Raw genomic sequence first — 22,975 nt, 5'->3', positions numbered from 1 at the left:
TTCGTTCTGTTTATGTGGTGAATTATGTTTATAGACGTGTATGTTGAACCAGTCTTGCATCCCCGGGATGAATCCTACTTGATCATGGTGGATAGGCTTTTTGATATGCTGTTGCAATAGGCTTGCCAGTATTTTATTGAAGATTTTTGCATCTATGTTCATCATGGATATTGGCCTGAAGTTTTCTTTTCTTGCTGAGTCTCTGCCAGGTTTTGGTATCAGGATGATGTTGGTCTCATAAAATGATTTGGGAAGAATTCCCTCTTTTTGGATTATTTGGAATAGTTTCGGAAGGAGTGGTACCAGCTCCCCTTTGTATGTCTGGTAGAATTCGGTTGTGAACCCATCTGTACCTGGGCTTTTTTTGGGTGGTAGGCTCTTAATTGCTGCCTCAACTTCAGACCTTGTTATTGGCCTATTCAGGTTTTCGACTTCTTCTTGGTTTAGGCTTGGGAGGAGGCAAGTGTCCAGGAATTTATCCATTTCTTCCAGGTTTACTAGTTTATGTGCATAGAGTTGTTTGTAATAATTTCTGATGATGGTTTGAATTTCTGTGGAATCTGTGGTGATATCCCCTTTATTGTTTTTTATTGCGTCTATGTGGTTATTCTCCCTTTTCTTTTTTATTAATCTGGCTAGTGGTCTATTTTGTTGATCTTTTCAAAAAACGAGCTCCTGGATTTATTGATTTTTTTGAAGGGTTTTTTTAATGTCTCTATCTCCTTCAGTTGTGCTCTGATCTTAGTTATTTCTTGTCTTCTGCTAGTTTTTGAGTTTTTTTGATCTTGCTCCTCTAGCTCTTTCAATTTTGACAATAGGGTGTCAATTTTATATCTCTCCTTGCTTCTCTTATGGGCATTTATTGCTATATATTTTCCTCTAGAGACTGCTTTAAATGTGTCCCAGAGATTCTGGTATGTTGTGTCTTAGTTCTTTATTTCTGCCTTCATCTCATTGTTTATCCAGTCAACATTCAGGAGTCAGTTGTTCAGTTTCCATGAAGCTGTGCAGCTCTGAGTTAGTTTTTGAATTCTGAGTTCTAACTTGATTGCACTGTGGTCTGAGAGACTGTTATAATTTCTGTTCTTTTGCATTTGCTGAGGAGTGATTTACTTCCAATTATGTGGTCAATTTTAGAGTAGGTGCGATGTGTTGCCGAGAAGAATGCATATTCTGTGGATTTGGGGTGGAGAGTCCTGTAAATGTCTATTAGGTTTGCTTGGTCCAGGTCTGAGTTCAAGTCCTGGATATCCTTGTTAATTTTCTGTCTCATTGATCTGTCTAATATTGACAATGGGGTGTTAAAGTCTCCCACTGTTATTATGTGGGAGTCTAAGTCTCTTTGTAAGTCATTAAGAACTTGCCTTATGTATCTGGGTGCACCTGTATTGGGTGTGTATATATTTAGGATCGTTAGCTCTTCTTGTTGCATTGATCATTCTACCATTATGTAATGTCCTTCTTTGTCTCTTTTGATCTTTGTTGCTTTAAAGTCTATTTTATCAGAGACGAGAATTGCAACTCCTGCTTTTTTTTTTGCTCTCCATTTGCTTGGTAAATCTTCCTCCATCCCTTTATTTTGAGCCTTTGTGTATCCTTGCATGTGAGATGGGTTTCCTGGATACAGCACACTGATAGGTTTTGGCTTTTTATCCAATTTGCCAGTCTGTGTCTTTTGATTGGAGCATTAGCCTATTTACATTTAGGGTTAATATTGTTATGTGTGAATTTGATACTGCCATTTTGATGCTAGATTGCTGTTTTGCCCATTAGTTGATGCAGTCTTAATTGTGTCGATGCTTTTTACCATTTGGTATGTTTTTGGAGTGGCTGGTACTGGTTGTTTCTTTCTATGTTTAGTGCCTCTTTCAGGAGCTCTTGTAAAGCAGACCTGGTGGTGATGAAATCTCTGAATACTTGCTTGTTCACAAAGGATTTTATTTTTCCTTCATTTATGAAGCTTAGTTTGGCTGGATATGAAATTCTGGGTTGCAAGTTCTTTTCTTTAAGGATGTTGAATATTGGCCCCCACTCTCTTCTGGCTTGTAGGGTTTCTGCTGAGAGATCTGCTGTAAGTCTGATGGGCTTCCCTTTGTGGGTAACCCGACCTTTCTTTCTGGCTGCTCTTAGCATTTTCTCCTTCATTTCAACCCTGGTGAATCTGACAATTATGTGCCTTGGGGCTGTTCTTCTTGAGGAGTATCTTTGTGGTGTTCTCTGTATTTCTTGGACTTGAATATTGGCCTGCCTTGCTAGGTTGGGGAAGTTTTCCTGGATAATATCCTGAAGAGTATTTTCCAGCTTGGATTCATTCTCTCCATCACATTCAGGTACACCTATCAAACGTAGATTAGGTCTTTTCACATAGTCCCATATTTCTTGGAGGCTTAGTTCATTCCTTTTTACCCTTTTTTCTCTCAATCTTGCCTTCTCATTTTATTTCATTGAGTTGAAATTCGACCTCTGATATCCTTTCTTCTGCTTGGTCAATTTGGCTGTTGAAACTTGTGCATGCTTCGTGAAGTTCTCGTGTTGTATTTTTCAGCTCCATCAATTCACTTATATTCTTCTCTAAGTTGTCTATTCTCGTTAGCATTTTGTCAAATCTGTTTTCAAGGTTCTTAGTTTCTTTGCATTGGGTTAGAACATGTTCTTTTAGGTCACAGAAGCTTCTTATTAACCACCATCTGAAGCCTGTTTCTGTCAATTCATCACACTCATTCTCCATCCAGCCTTGTTTCCTTGCTGATGAGGAGTTGTGATCCCTTGTAGGAGGAGAGGCATTCTGGTTTTGGGTGTTTACATCCTTTTTGTGCTGGTTTCTTCCCATCTTTGTGGATTTATGCACCTGTCATCTTTGTAGTTGTTGACTTTCAGATTGGGTCTCTGAGTGGACATCCAGTTTGTTGATGATGAAGTTCTTTCTTTCTGTTCTTAGTTTTCCTTCTAACAGTCAGGCCCCTCTGCTGTGGGACTGCTGAGGTCCACTCCAGGCGCTGCTTGCCTGGGGATCACCTGCAGTGGCTGCAGAACAGTAAGGGTTGCTGCCAGTTTCTTCTGCTATCTTTGTCCCAGAAGGATACCCACCAAATGTGTGTCTGAGCTCTTCTTTATGAGGTGACTCTTTGGATATGCGGGGGTCAGGGAGCTGCTTGAGGAGACAGTCTGTCCTTTATAGGAGCTCAAATGCTGAGCTATGAGCTTCGTTGTTCATTCAGAGCCGCTGGGCAGGTATGTTTAAGTCTGCTGCAGCAGAACTCATAAACCCCCTTTTTTTCCCCAGGTGCTCTGTCCTGGGGAGTTAGGGCTTTATTTATGACTTTCCTTTGTGCTGCTGCCTTTTTTTCAGGGCTGCCCTGCCCAGCAATGAGGCAGCCTAGTCACTGTCTGCCTGCAGAGGCTTTGCTGAGCTGCTGTGGGCTCCGCCCAGCTGCCATGTGTACTTCCCTGCAGTCCTGTTTATACGGGTGTAGTTAGAACTGCCTCGGGCAATGGTGGCCCACCTCTGTAATTGCAGGCTCTCTCTGTAATGGCAGGTTGCCTTGGCAACGGCAGGCTGCCTCAGCAATGGCGGAGTACCTCTGTAGTGGTGGAGTACCTCCGTAATGGCGAACACCCCTCCCCCACAGAGCTGGACCTTCCCGGGTTCAGCTGTGCTTGCTGTGAAACTCTCAACCCAGAGCATTTCCAATTGCTGTTTTATTGTGGGGGTAGTACCAGCCAAGCCTGATCACCTGGCTCCCTGCCTCAGAGCCTTTTTTTTAGTGAACGGTTGACTTTCTTCCAGGTGTTCCAGTCACCTGTTTAAAAGGCGCTGGGATCTGCGTGATTACCCATGTTTCTACCAAGTGTGTGGGCTGAAACAGCCACACTGAGATTCGTGGCCCTTTTTTGCACGGGAATCTCCTGGCCTGGCTCCCTGTTTCAGTCCTCTTTTTAATGAATGGGCGACTCTGCCTTCCCGGAGCTCCAATTGCCAGCTAAAACGGCGCCCAGACCGTGTATTTTGTATGGGAAGACCACCACGCCAGGGCCCTGGCAAAACCACCATGCCGGCCAAAACAGCTGCACTGGCGACCTAGGGGGCTCCTCCGTCTGGAAATGCAGCGTCCACTCACCCTCTGTGCTTTTACTGGCAGCTGCAATCCTGAGCTGCTCCTAATCGGCCATCTTGTATTGGAACCTCGATGCCCTTTTTTCTTAAACCTCAAAAGCAACCTCTGTCAGCTTCCAACTTTTCTTCTGCAGGTTCTTAACCTCTCTTAGTCTTCATAGAATTGAAGAGAGTTAGAGTCTTGTTCTGGATTAGGCTTTGGCTTAAGAGAATGTTGTGGCTGGTTTGATGTTTTATCCAGACCACTCAAACTTTCTTCATTTCAGCAATAAAGGTGTTTTTCTTTCTTTTTCATGTGTTCCCTGGAGTGGCACTTTTAATTCTCTTCAAGAACTTTTTCTTTGCAGTCACAACTTGGCTGTTTGGCACAAGGCCTAGCTTTCCGCCTGTCTCAGCTTTCAACATGCCTTCCTCACTCAATGTAATCATTTATAGCTTTTAGTTTAAAGTGAGAGACAAGGGACTCTTCCTTACACTTGAACACTTAGAGGCCATTGTAGGGTTATTAATTGGCCTAATTGCAATATTGTTGTGTTTAAGGGAATAGGGAGGCCTGAAGAGAGGGAGAGAGACAGGGGAAAGGCCAGTTGGTGCAGTGGTCAGAACACAGGTAACATTTATCAATTAAGTCTGCTGTCTTATGTGGGTACAATTCAAGGTGCCCCAAAACAGTTCCAGTAGTGACATCAACAATTGCTGATCAGATCACTATAGCAAATACAGGAATAATGAAAAAGTGAAATATGATGAGAATTATCAAAATGTGACAGAGACCCAAAGTGAGCACATATTGTTAGGCGGTACCAATAGACTCGCTCCATGCAGAGTTGCTGTAAACATTCATTTGTAAAAACACAGTATCTGCAAAGTGAAGTGCAGTAAAACAATGTATTCCTCTATTACATTACGGTTACTTTCCTTTCCTATAAACTTTTTCACCCTAGAGCTAATGAGTATCGATTTTTGTTTCTTTGCCCAGTTTTCTACTGCATCTGCCTACAGTTGCTTAAATATTCTCCTAGCATATTCAGACACATTAGGTATCTTAGCACATTCTTTATATTGAAGAAATCTTTCCTGATGCCTTCCAATTGACTCTGGCCTGGACTGTTTGCCCTGTAGGATTGCAGCAGTGAATTGTTTTAGAATCACAATTTGTCATTATCATGTAGATTTATTTCTCTCTCATAATGGATCTCCTGTTTTCTCGAAATTTTTAAGCTTCCTGTTTATTAGTTATCCCCTGATTTTAGGAGAACAGATCTTCTGGTAGTTTCCTGAGAAAGATGCAGACAGGAAAAAGTTTGGAGTTCTTGTATATCTGAAAAGATCTTTTCCCCCACAACCTTCATACTCCATTGTGAGTTTGGCTGGGTGTAGAATCCTAGGTTGGAAATAATTTCCCTTGAGATTTTAAAGGCTCTGCTCTGTTCTATTCCTCATCCACCTAGGTCCCAGTGTTCTTTTTGAGAAGCTGATACTGTTCTTTATCCTTTTTATGGGACCTAATTTTTATAAGCTTTTAGGTCTTTGTCCATTCTAAAATTTCTGAATGATGTGACTGGGTATGGGTCTCTTTCATACATGTGTTGGGCTCTCAGTGGAATATCCTGCAATTTATGTCATTCAATGCTGGGATATTTTCTTAATTTATTAATTGAATTTTTTTCTATGTTTTTTCATTAACTCTTTCTGGCATTCTGTTATTCAGCATTTGGGCTTTCTGAATTGTTGTCCTATAGTTTTCTCTCATTTATTTTCCATTTCTGTCTTTTTACGTCCTTTATAGAGAGGATTTCCTTAGCTTTATTTTCCAGATCTTTATGGAGTTTTTCATTTCATCTAATATTTTTAATTTCTAAGAGCTGTCTATTGGGCTGGGTGTGGTGGTTTATGCCTGTAATCCCAGCAATTTGGGAGTCTGAGGTGGGTGGATCACTTGAGATTAAGAGCTCGAGACCAGCCTGGCCAACATGGTGAAACCTTGTCTCTACTGAAAATACAAAAATTAGCTGGGCATGGTGGCACATGTCTGTAATCCCAGTTACTTGGGAGGCTGAGGCAGGAGAATCACTGGAACCCAGGAGGTGGAGGTTGCAGTGAGCCAAGATCGTGCCATCCAGCCTGGACAACAGAGTGAGACTCCATCTCAAAAAAAAAAAAAAAAAAAAAAAAAAGGTGTCTTTTGTTATGTCTCTGAGGTTATCAGTGGTAGGTTTTCCGAAGTGTTTTTATGTTTCTTCCAGATATACCTGGTGATCCATATCCTTTGTCTGTATTTGAGGAATGGGACGCTAAAAGGTTGATGGCAATTGCCGAGCTTTTGTGTGGTGTTCACTATGGGATGATGGGACATTTCCTTGGGTATATCCTTGATATTTGCAATGATTTCTCCTACCAACTACCTGCAGTTGGGCCAGACTTCACAGGTTAATGGCACAGTGCCCCACAAAACTGTCCTCGCTTACAGATACCAGCCACTAGTTAGGGTATTTCCAGGCCACTTTCACTTCTGACCAAGTGGTTACAAATTTATGGGTTTCCATTACCTCCTCATGTTTGACAATTCACTAGATTGACCCATAAAACGCACTGAAAGTACTATGCATTACTTTTGTTATAAATAGTTCATTGTCAATCTGTGATTGATTGAATTTGTGGATGCAGAACCCACAGATACAGATGTCTAACTAATGGACATGAACATCTGTAGATTTTGGTATCCATGGTGGGTGCTAGAACCAATTCCCTACAGATACAGAGAGCCAAGTATACTTACTATTACAGTTTTAGTATAGAAGAAGGATAGAAGTTAGAGCCAGCCAAAGGGAGAAACGCATAGGACAAGGTCCGGGAGGGTACGAGATGTAGTTTCCATTATCCTCTATTCATGGAACCAGGACACGTTACCCTCTTGGCATATCCAACGCACATCAATCTGTGATACCATGCAGAATACTGCCAACTAGGGAAGCTCACCTGAACTTCAATGTATAGTTTTATTGGGGTCTCATTATGTAGGCATGATTGATTGAATCATTGCCACATGGTTGAACTTAATCTCCAGTCCTCCTCCCTGAAAATCCCCTGAAAATCAGCTGAAAATCCCCAACTCTCTAATCACATGGTTGTCCTTTCTGGCATGGCCAGCTCCCTGACCCCTCATACTGAGTCATCCAATTAGCACAAAATATCTAGGGCCCCACTCTGAGTTGCCTCCTTAAGGTAAACTAACAGATGTGGTCCCAGGGGCCCACCATGACTAACAAAAACATTTCGTCAGTCAGGAAATTCCAGGCATTTAGTGGCTGCCTCCCAAGAACTGGAGACAAAGACCAGCTAATTTTTTTTTTCTTTGAGACAGAGTCTTGCTCTGTTGTCCAGGCTGGAGTGCGGTGGTATGATTTCGGCTTACTGAAACATCCACCTCCTGGGTTCAAGTGACTCTCCTGTCTGAGCCCCCCAAGTAGCTGGGACTATAGGCATGCACTACCACACTGGCTAATTTTTATGTTTTTTAGTAGAGATGAAGTTTTACCTTGTTGGCCAGGTTGGCCTTGAACTCCTGACCTCAGGTGATCCACTTGCCTCTGCCTCCCAGAGTGTTAGGATTATAGGCGTGAGCCACTGCGCCCGGCCTAAATTTTTTATTACACAGTATATCAATGTATTTTATTCATTTGAGATGATCTATAATATCAGTATATTTAAGTCTTTCCTGGAGAATCACTTCCTGTCTGTTGCTGGAGAGTATAGGCCTGTAAGTGTTCTGGGATCTGAGTGAGAGAAAAAGGCTGGGCAAGGAAGAGTGATCTCAGCACTCACTATCTAAACTTTCATTTAGCCAGCACAATGGCTCACACCTGTAATCCCAGCAGTTTGGGAGGCCAAAGTGGGTGGATCACCTGAGGTTGGGAATTCGAGACCAACCTGACTAACATGGAGAAACCCCATCTCTACTAAAAATACAAAATTAGCTGGGTGTGGTGGGAGACACCTGTAATCCTAGCTACCTGGGAGGCTGAGGCAGGAGAATCGCTTGAACCCAGGAGGGGGAGATTGCAGTGAGCCGAGAACGTGACATTACAATCCAGCCTGAGCAACAAGAGCAAGACTCTGTCTCAAAAAACAAAAAACTTTCATTTACTCTTCCAGTTTCCGGTGTAAACCCAGGCCCTCAACTGCGTCATCGCCTTAAGAAAATACATCTCAGATCTTCTGCAGTGGTGGGGGGAGGTTTGGAGTGGTGCACAGAATAAGGATGTAATTGCTATATAAAAAGTAGCTAATGCATGCTGGGCTTAATGCCTACCTAGGCGATACGTTGATAGGTGCAGCAAATCACGATGGCGCACGTTTACCCATGTAACAAATCTGCACATCTGAAGAAACAGGAGTGTGGCATGACCCTAGGGAAGCAAAAGAAAACAAGGAAGTGTGTGACCATGAAACGAATGCTTAGTCTCAGGGATCAGAGGCTTAAAGAAAAGGATAGATTCAAACCTAAAAAGAAAGGAAAGAAGGATCCCAGCACATTAAAGAGAAATTCCCCAACACCCTTCCTGCTTATTTTTCCAATGTAATGCACAGCTGAGCCCACCTTACCACATCTTCATTGATACCAACTTTATCAACTTTTCCATAAAAGCCGAACTGGACTTAGTGCAGTTCATAATGGACTATCTGTATGCCAGGTGTATCCCTTGTATAACTGATTGTGTAATGGCAGAAATTGAGAAATTGAGGCAGAAGCAATGATTGGCTCTAAGGACCTCCAAGGATCCGAGATTTGAACGATTACCATGTACTCGCAAAGGAACAAAGGAACCTATGCAGATGACTGCTTAGTATAGAGAGTAACTCAGCATAAGTGTTACATTGTGGCCACAGTTGACTGGGACCTTAAAAGAAGAATCCCTAAGATTTTTGGAGTTCCTACTGTGTACATTTCTATCCATAGATACAATATTGAACAAATGCCAGATGATTATGGAGCCCCTCGATTCTAATTCTTACAAGATAGTTCCTCTGCCTTTCTTTGACCATCTTTTTCTTTTTGCCAGTTCATTACACATGCAGTAGCATGAATTATTATTCTGTTGACCTGTTTGCTCCATTATGAGCTAAGGATGGGTAAATATGCTCACTCTGTTTTTGAGAAAGTTTCCCTCTTGTTTCCCAGGCTGGAGTGCAGTGGCGTGAACTTGGCTCTCTGTAGCCTTTGCCTCCCGGGTTCGAGTGGTTCTCCTGCCTCAGCCTCCTGAGTGGCTGGGATTGCAGGCACATGCCACCATGCCCAGCTGATATATGTATTATTATTATTATTTTTGGGTATTTTTAGTAGAGACAAATACTTTGGTATTTTTAGTGTGGAAAAATACGCCTTGACCTCCCAGGGTGCTGGGATTGCAGGTGTGAGCCACCGTGCATGGCCTGCTCACTTTTTGATGCTGTTTTGAAATTGATATTTTATCTCATAAAAATTTTAGGCCAGGCACAGTGGCTCATGCCTTTGGTCCCAGCACTTTGGGAGGCTAAGGTGGAGTGGATCACCTGAGATCATGAGTTTGAGTCTAGGCTGGACAACATGGCGAAACCCCATCTCTAGTAAGAATACAAAGAAAGTTGGCGAGGTGTGGTATCACATGCCTGTGGTCCCAGCTGCTGGGGAGTCTGAGGCAGGAGAGTTGCTTGAACCTGGGAGGCAGAGGTTATAGTGGGCCATGATTGTGCCACTGCATTCCAGCCTGGGCCACAGAGTAAGACCGTCTCAAAAAAAAAAAAAAAAAATTTGATGGTCAAAGGCTACAAAATCTCAGATGGGAAGAATATGTTTTATACTTTTTTTGAGTTCTGTTGTACAGGGTGGTGTATATACTTAACAATGGAGTATTATACATTTCAAAATTGATGTTCTCATCACAAATGTATTTGAAGTATTGGATATGTTAACTAGCTTGATTTAATTATTACACATTGTATCCGCAATTTATGATATAACTTTGTAATCCTTAAATTTATGCAATTATAAATTGTTAATTTACAATAAAAAATTTTTGTCGCATATTTTTAGGAAAAAAAACCCCAAAAAACCCACTATACATCCTGCACATATGCCCTGGAACTTAACTTAGACAGATTTGCACCTAGTCCTTCTAGGTTTTTAGTCCTTTCTTTACCTCTGTTTTCAGTAGTACATGGGGTAAAATTTCTAGGACCTTTTGGGGTAGGATGCTATGGAGAAAACAGGATTGCTTCTTGGCTTTTTTTTTTTTTTTTTGGGGGACGGAGTTTCGCTCTTGTTACCCAGGCTGGAGTGCAATGGCGCAATCTCGGCTCACCGCAACCTCCGCCTCCTGGGTTCAGGCAATTCTCCTGCCTCAGCCTCCTGAGTAGCTGGGATTACAGGCACGCACCACCATGCCCAGCTAATTTTTTGTATTTTTAGTAGAGACGGGGTTTCACCATGTTGACCAGGATGGTCTCGATCTGTTGACCTCGTGATCCACCCGCCTCGGCCTCCCAAAGTGCTGAGATTACAGGCTTGAGCCACCGCGCCCGGCCTGCTTCTTGGCTTTTTTTACTTCTCATTAAACATTTAGCCTTTTCAGGTCTGCTAAGTCAGCTCTGTAGTTTTGTTACTATGGTCTCCTTGCTTGTTTCTTATCTTTAGCCTTGTGGATTTGTGCTTAAAAACAAAAAGAGAAAAACACTTTACTGGTTTTGTGGGATATCTAGAATCAGCTTAGGCTAAATGCCTGTGTTCACTTTACCATCTTTACCTGGGAATGCCCTGGACACACATTTTTTCTTCTTCCCTTTATGATGATTTTCATGGAGTGGCAAGGGTTAGTCTCGGTCTCAAACTCCTGGCCTCATGCCATCCTCCCACCTAGGCCTCTTAAAGTGCTGGCATTATAGGTATGAGCCACCATGCCCAGCCAGATATTGCAGAAATAGATAACATAAATAAGCAAAAGTAGAGCAGAGGTAATTTCGGTTAATTTAATATATATCAGCATTTGGCTATATATTTTCTGAAAGGGATATATCATAAATATTTTCAGCTTTCTGGGTTGTATATGGTGTCTGTTATAATAAATGAACATGCCTATGTCCTAATAAAACTTTATTTTCAAAGATAAGTGGCCATTCAGCTGTAGTTTGCCAACCTGTGTTACATATGTATGCATATTCGAACACATTGCTTTATTTTGAGCAAAAATGGCATTGTACTATGCATGCTGGTTTCGCAACTTATCTTCACTAAGTTACTGTAAATATACTTCCATTTTATACATATAGGTCTGTTTTATCCTTTTTAGTTACTTAAATATTATTTTATTTTTTGAGACAGGATCTTACACTGTTGCCCATACAGGAGTGTAGTGGTCTGATCATAGCTCACTATAACCTCAAACTTCTGTGCTCAAGTGATCCTCCCACCTAAGCCACCCAAGTAGCTGAGACTACAGGTATGCACCACCCTGCCAGGCTAATTTTTTGTTGTTGTTGTTGAGTCAGGGTCTCACTGTGTTGCCCAGGGTAGTCTCAAATTCCTGGAATCAAGCGATCCTCCCACCTTGGTTTCCCAAAGTGCTGCGATTACGGATGTGAGCCACCATGCCTGGCCTATCATTTCATTTTATAAATGTCTTTCTTTCACTTCTCTAGTGATGAATAATTTGGTGCTAACCTTTTTTGTGTGTTTTCTTTAGTGCTGCGATGTATTAACTTGTGTGTGTGTGTGTGTATGAAATATGTATGAGTGTGTGTATGTATTTCACACCTAATTGTAGAATTTTGGGGTTACAGATATGCACACGTTAAATAAACATTTGTCAGATTGCCCTCCAGAATGGATCTACCAATTTACATTCTTACTATACCACTTTCCCATCAGTGGGAAGATGACCATTTATATGCACACTTTACCAATTCTGTTTAATTTTAAATGGCATTTAATTGTTTGCTTTTGCATTTATTTGCTTTCAGGGGAGGTTAAAAGATTTTTTAAATATTTGTTGGCTGTTGGTATTTCTTTTACATATAAGAGTATGAATTATTTGAGTCATTTGACGATTTTTCTGCTGGGAAATTTATTTCTTATTTGATTCTTTATAAAGATGTTAATCTGTCATGTGTTACAAATGTTTTTCTTTTGATTTTTCAGCTGCCTAATAACTGGGTATACTGTTTTTAAATTTTATGTAGTAAAATATCTTTTTTATGGTTTAGTTTTGTGCTGAAAATTTTTCTCTCCACAAATTATATTCTACTGTATTATGCTTTTAGTTGTTTTTTGTTCATTTTACATTTATATTTGTAATACAGTTGGGATTTCTGTTGTAAACAGTAAGATGCAGGTTCTTTTCTCCAAGTGAGTTAGCCAGTTATTCTAGTTTCATTATTTGAATTTCTTCCTTGGCTCTATTAATTTGAAATGGCAGTAGTTACAATCAGATTAGAATTTTACAGTAACTTAAACTTTTAGTTATCCATAGAAACCATTTATTCATAGCCTTTCATTACTATACAAAAAAGCCAATAAAAATATTTATTGAATGGACCTCTTTTGAGCTGTTTATCCTGTTTTTTTTTTTTCCAGTTGGTAAAATAAACATAAACTAATATATTTTTTAATGGAAATTAAAAAAATTTATTTTAGGTTTGGGGATACATGTGAAGGTTTGTTACATAGATAAACACATGTCATGGCAGTTTGTTGTACATATTATTACATCACCCAGGTTTTAAGCTCAGTATCCAATAGTTCAGTTATCTTTTCTGCTCCTCTCCCTCCTCCCATTCTCCACCCTCAAGTAGACCCAGCGTCTGTTGTTTCCTTCTTTGTGTTCATAAGTTCTTATCATTTAGCTCCCAATTACAAGTGAGAACATGCAGTATTTGGTTTTCTGTTTCTGTGTTAGCTAATATTGTTTTAAAAAATGCTAGTTTACAATAAATTTTTACTATTTCAAAGGCTGACAGATTAAACTTTATAATGACCTGTACATTTTGAACAGTAATGTGTACTTTCTCTTTCATCTGTAATTATTTCCATCTGACTTATATATTTTCCTCCACATTCTTAGTCCTCTGCGATGTAATTTTGTTTCTTCCTATGTAATATTCTCTCTCTTGGATTCTGTGATTTGCCTAGAACAATGAATTGGGAATACTTGCTCCAGCTTCACACGGACTGTTCAGGAACATTTTGCAGTTGGTTCATGGTTTCCTACACCTGGTTCTGAATCTCCATTAACACCAGTCCTTGACCACATCAGTCTTTCCTATTCAAAGACTGACCCTGCTTTCTTTTTTTTTTATTTCCCCTGCTAAGTATATTTTTATCCATTGTTTTAAAAGATACATTGTTCGTCTATTATAAAAGAATACTATATATCTTTCTTTATTTTCTTTTTTAAAAAATTTATTTAACTTTAGGTGCATACTATATCTGGCATTTCTCCCCATGTTATCCTTCCCCACCCTCCCCTCCCTAACCCCCGCTGTCTCTCCCCTACACCCCCACCTGCCGCCAGTGTGTGATGCTCCTCTCCCTGAGTCCACATGTTCTCATTGTTCAACATCCCACCTGTGAGTGAGAACATGCAGTGTTTGGCTTTCTGTTCTTGTGTCAGTTTGCTGAGAATGATGGTTTCCAGATTCATCCAAGTCCCTACGAAGGACACAAACTCATCATTTTTTTATGGCTGCATAGTATTCCATGGTGTATATGTACCACATTTTCTTTGTCTAGTCTAGTATTGATGGGCATTTGGGTTGGTTCCAGGTCTTTGCTATTGTACACAGGGCTGCAGTGAACATATGTGTGCATGTGTCTTTGTAGTAGAATGATTTATAGTTCTTTAGGTATATGCCCAGTAATGGGATTGCTGGGTCAAATGGAATTTCTATTTCTAGATCCTTGAGAAATTGCCACACTGTCTTCCACAGTGGTCGAACTAATTTACACTCCCACCAACTGTGTAATAGTATTCCTATTTCTCCACATCCTCTCCAGCATCTGTTGTCTCCAGATTTTTTAATGATCACCATTCTAACTGGTGTGAGATGATATCTCAATGTGGTTTTGATTTGCATTTCTCTAATGACCAGTGATGATGAGCATTTTTTCATATGTTTGTTGGCCTCATATGTGTCTTCTTTTGAAAAGTGTCTGTTCATATCCTTCGCCCACTTTTGAATGGGGTTGTTTTTTTCTTGTAAATCTGTTTTAGTTCTTTGTAGATTCTGGTTATTAACCCTTTGTCAGATGGGTAGATTGCAGAAATTTTTTTCCCATTCTGTTGGTTGCTGATTCACTCTATGGTTTCTTTTGCTAGTACGGAAGCTCTGAATTTTAATTAGATCCCATTTGTCTATCTTGGCTAATTTTTATTGCCATTGCTTTTGGTGTTTTAGTCATGAAGTCCTTGCCTATGCCTAGTTCTTGGACAGTTTTGCCTATGTTTTCTTCTAGTGTTTTTATGTTGTTAGGTTTTATGTTTAAATCTTTAGTCCATCTAGAGTTAATTTTAGTGTAAGGTGACAGGTAGGAGTCCAGTTTCTGCTTTCTGCACATTGCTAGCCAGTTTTCCCAACACCATTTATTAAACATGGAGTCCTTTCCCCATTGCTTGTTTTTGCCAGGTTGGTCAAAGATCAGATGGTTGTAGATGTGTGGTGTTTCTTCTAGGGCCTCTGTTCTGTTCCATTGGTCTATGTCTCTGCTTTGGTACCAGTACGATGCTCTTTTGATTACTGTAGGTTTGTAGTATAGTTTGAAGTCCAGCAGTGTGATGCCTCCGGCTTTGTTCTTTTTGCTTAGGATTGTTTTGGCTATGTAGGCTCTCTTGTGATTCCATATGAAGTTTAAAGTGGTTTTCTCCAGTTCTGTGAAGGTCATTGGTAGCTTGATGGGGATAGCGTTGAATCTATAGATTACTTTGGGCAATGGCCCTGCTTTCTTTTAAGGGTTTGGCTTTTCTCCTTATCAGTGTAGCTGAACACTTTAAATAAAAAATAGATGCCAGCCAGGTGCAGCGGCTCACACCTATAATCCTAGCACTTTGGGGGGCTGAGGCAGGAGGATCACTTGAGTCCAGGAGTTTGAGACCAACTTGGGTAACATAAGGAGACCCTGGCTCTACAAAAAAAAAAAAAAAAAAAAAAAAAAAGAGGCTGGGTGCGGTGGCTCATGCCTGTAATCTCAGCACTTTGGGAAGCCGAGGTGGGTGGATCACGAGGTCAAGAGATTGAGACCATCCTGGCCAACGTGGTGAAACCCCATCTCTACTAAAAATACAAAAATTAGCTGGATGTGGTGGTGTGCACCTGTAGTCCCAGCTACTCAGGAGGCTGAGGCAGGAGAATTGCTTGAACTCGGGATGTGGAGGTTGCAGATCGTACCACTTAACTCCAGCCTGGTGACAGAGTGAGACTCTGTCTTAAAAAAAAAAGGCTGGTCTCAGTGGCTCATATCTGTAGTTCCAGCACTTTAGGAGGCCCAGGCGGGTAGATCATTTGAGGTAGGTGGTAGGTGCCTTTAGTCCCAGCTACTTGGGAGGCTGAAACACAAGAATTGCTTGAACCCAGGAGGTAGAGTTACAGTGAGCTGAGATTGCACAACTGCACTGCAGCCTAGGCAGCACAGTGAGACTGTCTCAAAACAAAAAAAGACTCCACAAATATTTTAGGAGAATAATTTTTGATAGGGTCTTCCTCTGTCACCCAGGCTAGAGTACAGTGGTGTAGAATGCTCTGTATCTAATTTACACATATATGGCATTCCAACAAGAGTGGAATACACATTTTTTGAGAGTCTATGGAGGCGGGGTGTGGTGGATCACGCCTGTAATCCTAGCACTTTGGGAGGCTGAGGCATCCAGATTGTTTGAGGTCAGGAGTTCAAGACCAGCCTGGCTAAAAAAGTGAAATCTCAGCTCTACTAAAAATACAAAAATTAGCTGGATGTGGGTTGCACATGCCTGTAGTCCCACCTACTCAGGAAGCTGAGGTATGAGAATTGCTTGAGCTGGAGGCAGAGGTTTCAGTGAGCTGAGATTGTGGCACTGCACTCCAGCCTGGGTGACAGAGTGAGACCCTGTTTCAATAAATAAATAGTCCATGGAGGCTGGGTGTGGTGGCTTACTCCTGTAATCCTAGCCCTTTGGGAGGCCAAGGCAGGCAGATTGCTTGAGAACAGGAGTTTCAGACTAGTTTGGGTAACATGGTAAAACCTCATCTCTACAAAAAATACAAAAATTAGTTGGGCATGGTGGTGTATGCCTGTAGTGCCAGCAACTGGGGAGGCTGAGGTGGGAGAGTCTGTTGGGAGCAGGAGGTTGAGGCTGCAATGAGCCATGAGCATGCTGCTGCACTCCAGCCTAGGTGACAGAGCAAGACCCTATGTGCAAAAAAGAAAAAAAAAAAGTCCATGGAATACTTACCAAAGTAGACCTTGTTCTGGGCCATAAAACAAACCTCAGAAACTTAAAAGAATTTAAATCATACCAAATATATTCTCTGACCATCATGTAGAAACCAATAATGGAAAGATAATAGGAAAATCTCTAATAGTTGGAAACTGGACAACATGCTTCTAAATAATGAATCAAAGAAGAAATCTCAAGGGAAATAAATACAAATAATGCAACATAAAAATTGTGGGACACAGCTAAAACAGTGCTGAGAGGGAAATTTAGATTTATGCCCTAAGTGCATAAATCAGAAAAGAGGAAAAGTCTCAAATCCATAATCTAAGCTATGTAGAGAACCTAGAAAAAGAAAAGCAAACTAGACCCAAAGCAAGCAGAAAAAAAGGAAATGAAGAGCAGAAATCAATGAAGTTGAAAACAGAAAAACAGTAGAGAAAATCAATGAAACAAAGAGCTCATTCTTTAATAGGGTAAAAAAAAAAAAAAGAAAAAAGAAAAAAAAGGACAAACTTCTAAGACTGAAAACAAAAAAGATACAAATTACCAACATCAGGAATGAAAAAATGAGTATCACAGCAGACCCTGCAGATATCAAAAGGATGTAAAGGAATACTGAACAGTTCTATGTGCATAAATTTGGTAACTTGGATGAAATGGATCAGTTTCTCAAAAAACAAATTGCCACAATCCACCAAGTATGAAATAGTTAATGTGAATTGTTGTATAACTATTAAGGTAATTTAATTTATAATTTAAAAATTTTCCCCCAAAAAAATCTTTGGCCCAGATGGTTTTGCTAGAGAATTATCTCTGCAGTTTAAAGAAGAATTAGCATAATTTTATGCAATCTTTTCCAGAAAATAGAATGGGAAGGAATAATTCCTAATTCATTTTATAAAGCTAGTTTTATTCATACACCCAAGTAGGCAAATACAGTATAAAAAATGAAAACTACAGGCCGGGCGCGGTGGCTCAAGCCTGTAATCCCAGCACTTTGGGAGGCCGAGGCGGGTGGATCACGAGGTCAAGAGATCGAGACCGTCCTGGTCAACATGGTGAAACCCCGTCTCTACTACAAATACAAAACATTAGCTGGGCATGGTGGCGCGTGCCTGTAATCCCAGCTACTCAGGAGGCTGAGGCAGGAGAATTGCCTGAACCCAGGAGGCGGAGGTTGCGGTGAGCCGAGATTGCGCCATTGCACTCCAGCCTGGGTAACATGAGTGAAACTCCGTCTCAAAAAAAAAACAAAAAAACAAACAAAAAAAACAATGAAAACTACAGATCAATATTCCCCCAAATATAGAGGTGAACATTCTTAAGAAAATATTAGCAAACAGTTCAGCAGCATATAAAAAGAATTAAACATCAAGTAGTTTTTTTCTTTCTTTTTTTTTTGAGACAGAGTTTTACTCTGTTGCCCAAGCTGGACTGCGGTGGTATGATCTCAGCTCACCGCAACCTCTACCTCCCAAGTTCAAGCGATTCTCCCACTACAGCCTTCCAAGTAGCTGGGATTACAGGTTCCTGTCACCATGCCAAGCTAAGTTCTGCATTTTTAGTAAAGACAGGGTTTCACTATGTTGGCCAGGCTGGTCTCGAACTCCTGACCTCAAGTGATCCATCCACATTGGCCTTCCAAAGTGCTGGGATTACAGGTATGAGCCGTCACGCCTGCCCACAAAGTGGTATTTATTCCAAAGATGCAAATCTGTTCAGTATTTGAAGATCAATCAATGTAATACCATACACCAAATACACAGATCAATGGGAGGGAAGTGAGTTTTACTGTAAAAGGGCAACATGGGGACCCTAGTGGTGATAGAAATATTCTGCATCTTAATTCTTATCAATGTCAGCATTCTTGTTATGATATTGTATACAGTTTTGCAAGATGTTACCATTGTAGGGAAACTGAGCAAAGGATATTGGAATTTTTGTATTTATTATTTCTTACAACTCTTCGTAAATCCACAGTTATCTCAAAACAAAAAGTTAATTTAATAATTAAGGAAAAAACATGACGCCAAACCTGTAAAATGAGTGGTCTTTGTATTCCAGATGTGTTAAAGGAAAGTCAATCTCAGAATTCCTATTAGATATGATATTGATGTAGCTATTTAAAACATAGCCTATTTATGGTGATTTGTATCAATTTAGGCAAAAGCATTATTTATCATTCCTTAGGAAAAATTAGGCTTATTTTAGGTACAGAGGTATTCAGTTTGTATTTAATGTTTGATGAAAATATATCTTAGTTCACTCGTGATTTAAACTGCCTTGCAATCTTAAGAAGAGAAGTAATAAAGTAATTGTTGAATGACATAATTTATTAAGCACCCAGTGGGAGAAGGTAGCTATATTAAAAATACAAAAGATTAAACAATGAATGCACATTTAATCATATAGTTGATGAGGTCTTTGAAAGCACTAATACTTAACAGTGTTCTCTTTGCTATGATATTTAGTTTGTATTTCTTTTGAGGCATTCTTTCTTTACTGCTAGGAGCTTCATAATAAAATTTAACGCTTGGTAACTCACTTCAATAACCAAGAAGCGACTTCTGGCCAGGTGCAGTGACTCATGCCTGTAATCCCAGCACTTTGGGAGGCCAAGGTGGGATCACTTGAGCTCTGGAGTTCAATACCAACCTGGCAACATGGCAAAACCCTGTCTCTACAGAAATTAGTGGGTGTGGTGGCAGGCACCTATAAACCCAGCTACTTGGTTGGCTGAGGTGGGAGGATCACCTGACCCCAGAGCTTGAGGCTGCAATGAGCCGAGATTGCACCACTGCACTGCAGCCTGGGCAATGACAAAGTGAGACCCTATATCCAAAATAAAAGAGAAAAAACGAAGCGATTTCTAAATTTTCTTGTTTGTAACATTAAGCTGATGTTTAGTTGTGGTAAAGTATTGACTTGAATTTGAAAAATACTAGTAAGGAAAAGTTTTTGAGTTGTACAGTGTATATTAAACACTTTTGTGTCATTTTGCATTTTACTACAGTTTTATTCCTTTTGTGTGTACATAAGAGGTTTATCTTTATTTAGACCTGCTTCTCTACAAAATAGATTTGAGGCAGCTGACATTAAGGGTACAAACCAGAAAACAATATTTAGGTATAAAAAGATAAAATACAACCAGGCCTGGTGTCTCATGCCTGTAATCCCAGCACTTTGGGAGGCTGAGGTGGGTAGATTGCTTGAGCCCAGGAGTTTGAGAATAGCCCAGACAATGTGGCAAAACCCTATCTCTACAAAAATTAGCCCAGCATAGTGGTGCGTGCCTGTTGTCCCAGCTACTTGGCAGGAGGTGGGGAGGGGGCGCTGAGGTGGGAGGAAATCACTTGAATCCAGGGCCTCAAGGCTGCTGCAGTGAGCCATGATTGTGCCATTGCACTCCAGCCTGGGCAATAGAGCAAGACCCTGTCTCCAAAAAAAAAAGAAAAAAGGATAAATTAAGAGACATATGACATAAGTAGGGGATCTGCAAGAGTGCAAGAGCATGTGTGCTTATGTTTGTGCCAGTCCTATGGCTGGTCGCCCTCAGATTTATTCCTTACCGTTTTTCTGTTCTATTTCTCAAGGAAGAGTGATTTCAGTGGGTAGCATTTTCCAAGTTACCAAATCTGCTGGTTTCTGCCTGGGTTCAGCCAGTGGGAGGTATTGGGAGGAATTTGGAAAATAGGATGAAGGGAAGGTATATTTTTCCTTCCCTCTCTGCTTCAGGTGGGGTCTGTGGCGGTGCCCATGACTGTTTTGTAGTGCCACCTTCTGCCAGACAGCTTGTCTTGGTTCTATTTTTCCACAAGGTGACCTTGGACTTAGCCTCTGGTAAATCACCTCATTCTCCTCTGTTCCATAGTTCAAGGGATGATAGTGGCTTCCTGCTATGCCTTACGATCACTGATTATGTTTATCATAGTTAGGATCTTTTTATACCCAATATCTTTAGCATATTTAATAGCATTGTGTACCCTTCTTTTGATTTTTGTGTGGTATGAAATCATCAGGTTAGGTCTATGTTTTTATGTGCTTTTATTTTTTCTTAAACTTGATCTTCTCCCAGAATAAAGAAGTTAAAGTAGAAACAGAGCAACCTTAAAGGATTTCATTTTCTAAATTGGAACCTTCATTTTGATCTCAGTGATGATGATGCCACCTAACAAACATGTGAATTAGGCGTTCAGCAAATGTTCATTTCAAACATTTGTCGAGTGTCTACTGTGTGGTGAAGCACCAACCTGGGTGAGCTGAGAGTGAAGGGATAGATATGATAGGATTTCTATTTTCAAGTTGCTTTTAGGGGTTCAAGGCCTAAGATAGGGAAAGAGTTCTTACTGCTAGCACCTTCAGCGACACAACTTTATGGGGAAAGTATTATGGATGCACATATAATATTAATACAAGCATATAATTCCCTTAAAGATGTTTTCTCATGACATGTAAACAAAATTGTATTGTGAATATAGAGAAAGGAGGATATTTGGTGTATTTGAAAGAACTCTGAGAAATAAGAATTTTGTTCTGATATTCAACAAAATGGTTTTATATCATGGAGCAAAGTAGATAGACTCTCTTAGTCTCTTTTTTTGTAATATTAAAACAGCTGACTTTAGAAAATTTAAAAGCTCTATATTTAATAATACTTTACAGCATTATAAAATTATAGTTGTTTTTCATTCATTCTGACTTTTTCTTTAATTGCCATTTCCTAACCCTGACTCAAGTGATTAGACCGCACCTTTACAATTCTCACACTTGTTTAGTTCAGACCTCCTAGGGTTTTAGCTTCATTTTGTTAATGTGTTGTGTTAAGACTGTCCCCTGCCTGCCCATTTTAGGTTGCTGCTGCTTTTAATATTATAAAGGAGGTAATTGCCATGGAAAAGGAGATCCAGTATTTATCATTTAGTCTTACTGCCGAAGGGTTTTAAAAAATATGATTATCTCTTATTTACCAAATACTGTTGCAACTCTTGATTGAAAGGTATTAATAAATAAATGTCCCCTCTCCCAGTGTTTTATTTTGAAAATTTTCAACTCTACTGAAAATTTTTAAAAAGTCATATGATAAACATCATAAACTTTCATCTAAATTCACAGTTGGCTAACATTTTTTTATGTCTGCTTTTTCTTTTTTTTTGATTCAGAGTCTTGCTGTGTCTCCCAGGCTGGAGTGCAGTGGCGTGATCTTGGCTCACTGCAACCTCCACCTCCCAGGTTCAAGCAGTTTTTTGCCTCAGCCTCCCAAGGAGCTGAGACTACAGACATGTGCCACCATGCCCAGCTAATTTTTTTGTATTTTTAGTAGAGACGGGGTTTCACCATGTTGGCCAGGCTGGTCTCGAACACCTGACCTCAAGTGATCTACCCTGCCTCGGCCTTCCAAAGTGCTGGGATTACAGATGGTGAGCCACCACGCTCAGCTCTTTTTATAGATACAAATATCTATAAATATCTGTGTTTATATCTGTGTTTATATCTTTTCGGAACCATCTGAAAGAAGTATGTGTCATTATATTTAATTCCTGGGTACTTCTTGCTGAAGGACTTTTTTTGTACATTTTTTCTTGTATATTCCACTAAACTAGAATGTTTGATGCCTGAGATATACTGCTTAGAAAATCTCATTTTTCAATAAGACTTCCTCCAAATCGTTTTCCCCTCACTTTATGTTACATTTCTATTTTTTTGATAAGTATTTTTTGTTCACCGTCTATCACAACCACTACTGTAGTACTACCCCTTTCTGATACTTTTTTTCCCCACTTCTAAACAATTGTAAAATATCTATAATGTAAAATTTGCAGTTAAAATAACTTTTAAGGCCAGGAGTGGGGGCTCACGCCTGTAATCCCAGCACTTTGGGAGGCTGAGGTGGGTGGATCACCTGAAGTCAGGAATGTGAGACCAGAGACCAGCCTGGCAAACATGGTGAAACCCTGTCTCTACTAAAAATACAAAAAATTAGCTGTGTGTGGTGGCACACGCCTGTAATCCTAGCTACTTAGGAGGCTGAGGCGGGAAAATCCCTTGAACCTGGGAGATGGAGGTTGCAGTGAGCCAAAATTGTGCCAGTGCACTCCGGCCTGGTGACAGAGTGAGAGTCCGTCTCAAAAAAATATTTTTTTTTAAAATGTGGAGTTCATTGATATTCATTATATTAACAGTGTTGTGCAACCATCACTACTGTATCTTTCCAAACCTTGTACCCCTTCAAACAAGAAATCTGTAACATTGCTGGGCATGGTGGCTTATGCCTGTAATCACAGCACTTTGGGAGGCTGAGGCCTGCTGATTATGAGGTCAGGAGTTCGAGGCCAGCCTGGCCAATATAGTGAAACCCTGTATCTACTAAAAATACAAAAATTGGCTGTGCATGGTGGCATATGCCTGTAGTCCCAGCTACTCT

At 40.3% G+C, this 22,975-nt stretch overlaps 1 protein-coding gene and 1 pseudogene across 2 annotated transcripts in view; both read left to right on the top strand.

Annotated features, from left to right (window-relative positions):
• Positions 1 to 22,975, top strand: part of CCDC126 (coiled-coil domain containing 126) — a 45,336-nt gene that overhangs the window by 18,090 nt on the left and 4,271 nt on the right. The gene's annotated exons all lie outside the window — the stretch shown is intronic.
• LOC116557481 lies at positions 8,179 to 9,347 on the top strand (annotated as a pseudogene).

The sequence above is a fragment of the Sapajus apella genome, unplaced genomic scaffold (assembly GCF_009761245.1).
Source record: "Sapajus apella isolate SASKATOON/1434 unplaced genomic scaffold, GSC_monkey_1.0 scaffold19, whole genome shotgun sequence".
NCBI lineage: Eukaryota > Metazoa > Chordata > Mammalia > Primates > Cebidae > Sapajus > Sapajus apella.
This window is presented reverse-complemented; position numbering and strand designations above follow the sequence as displayed.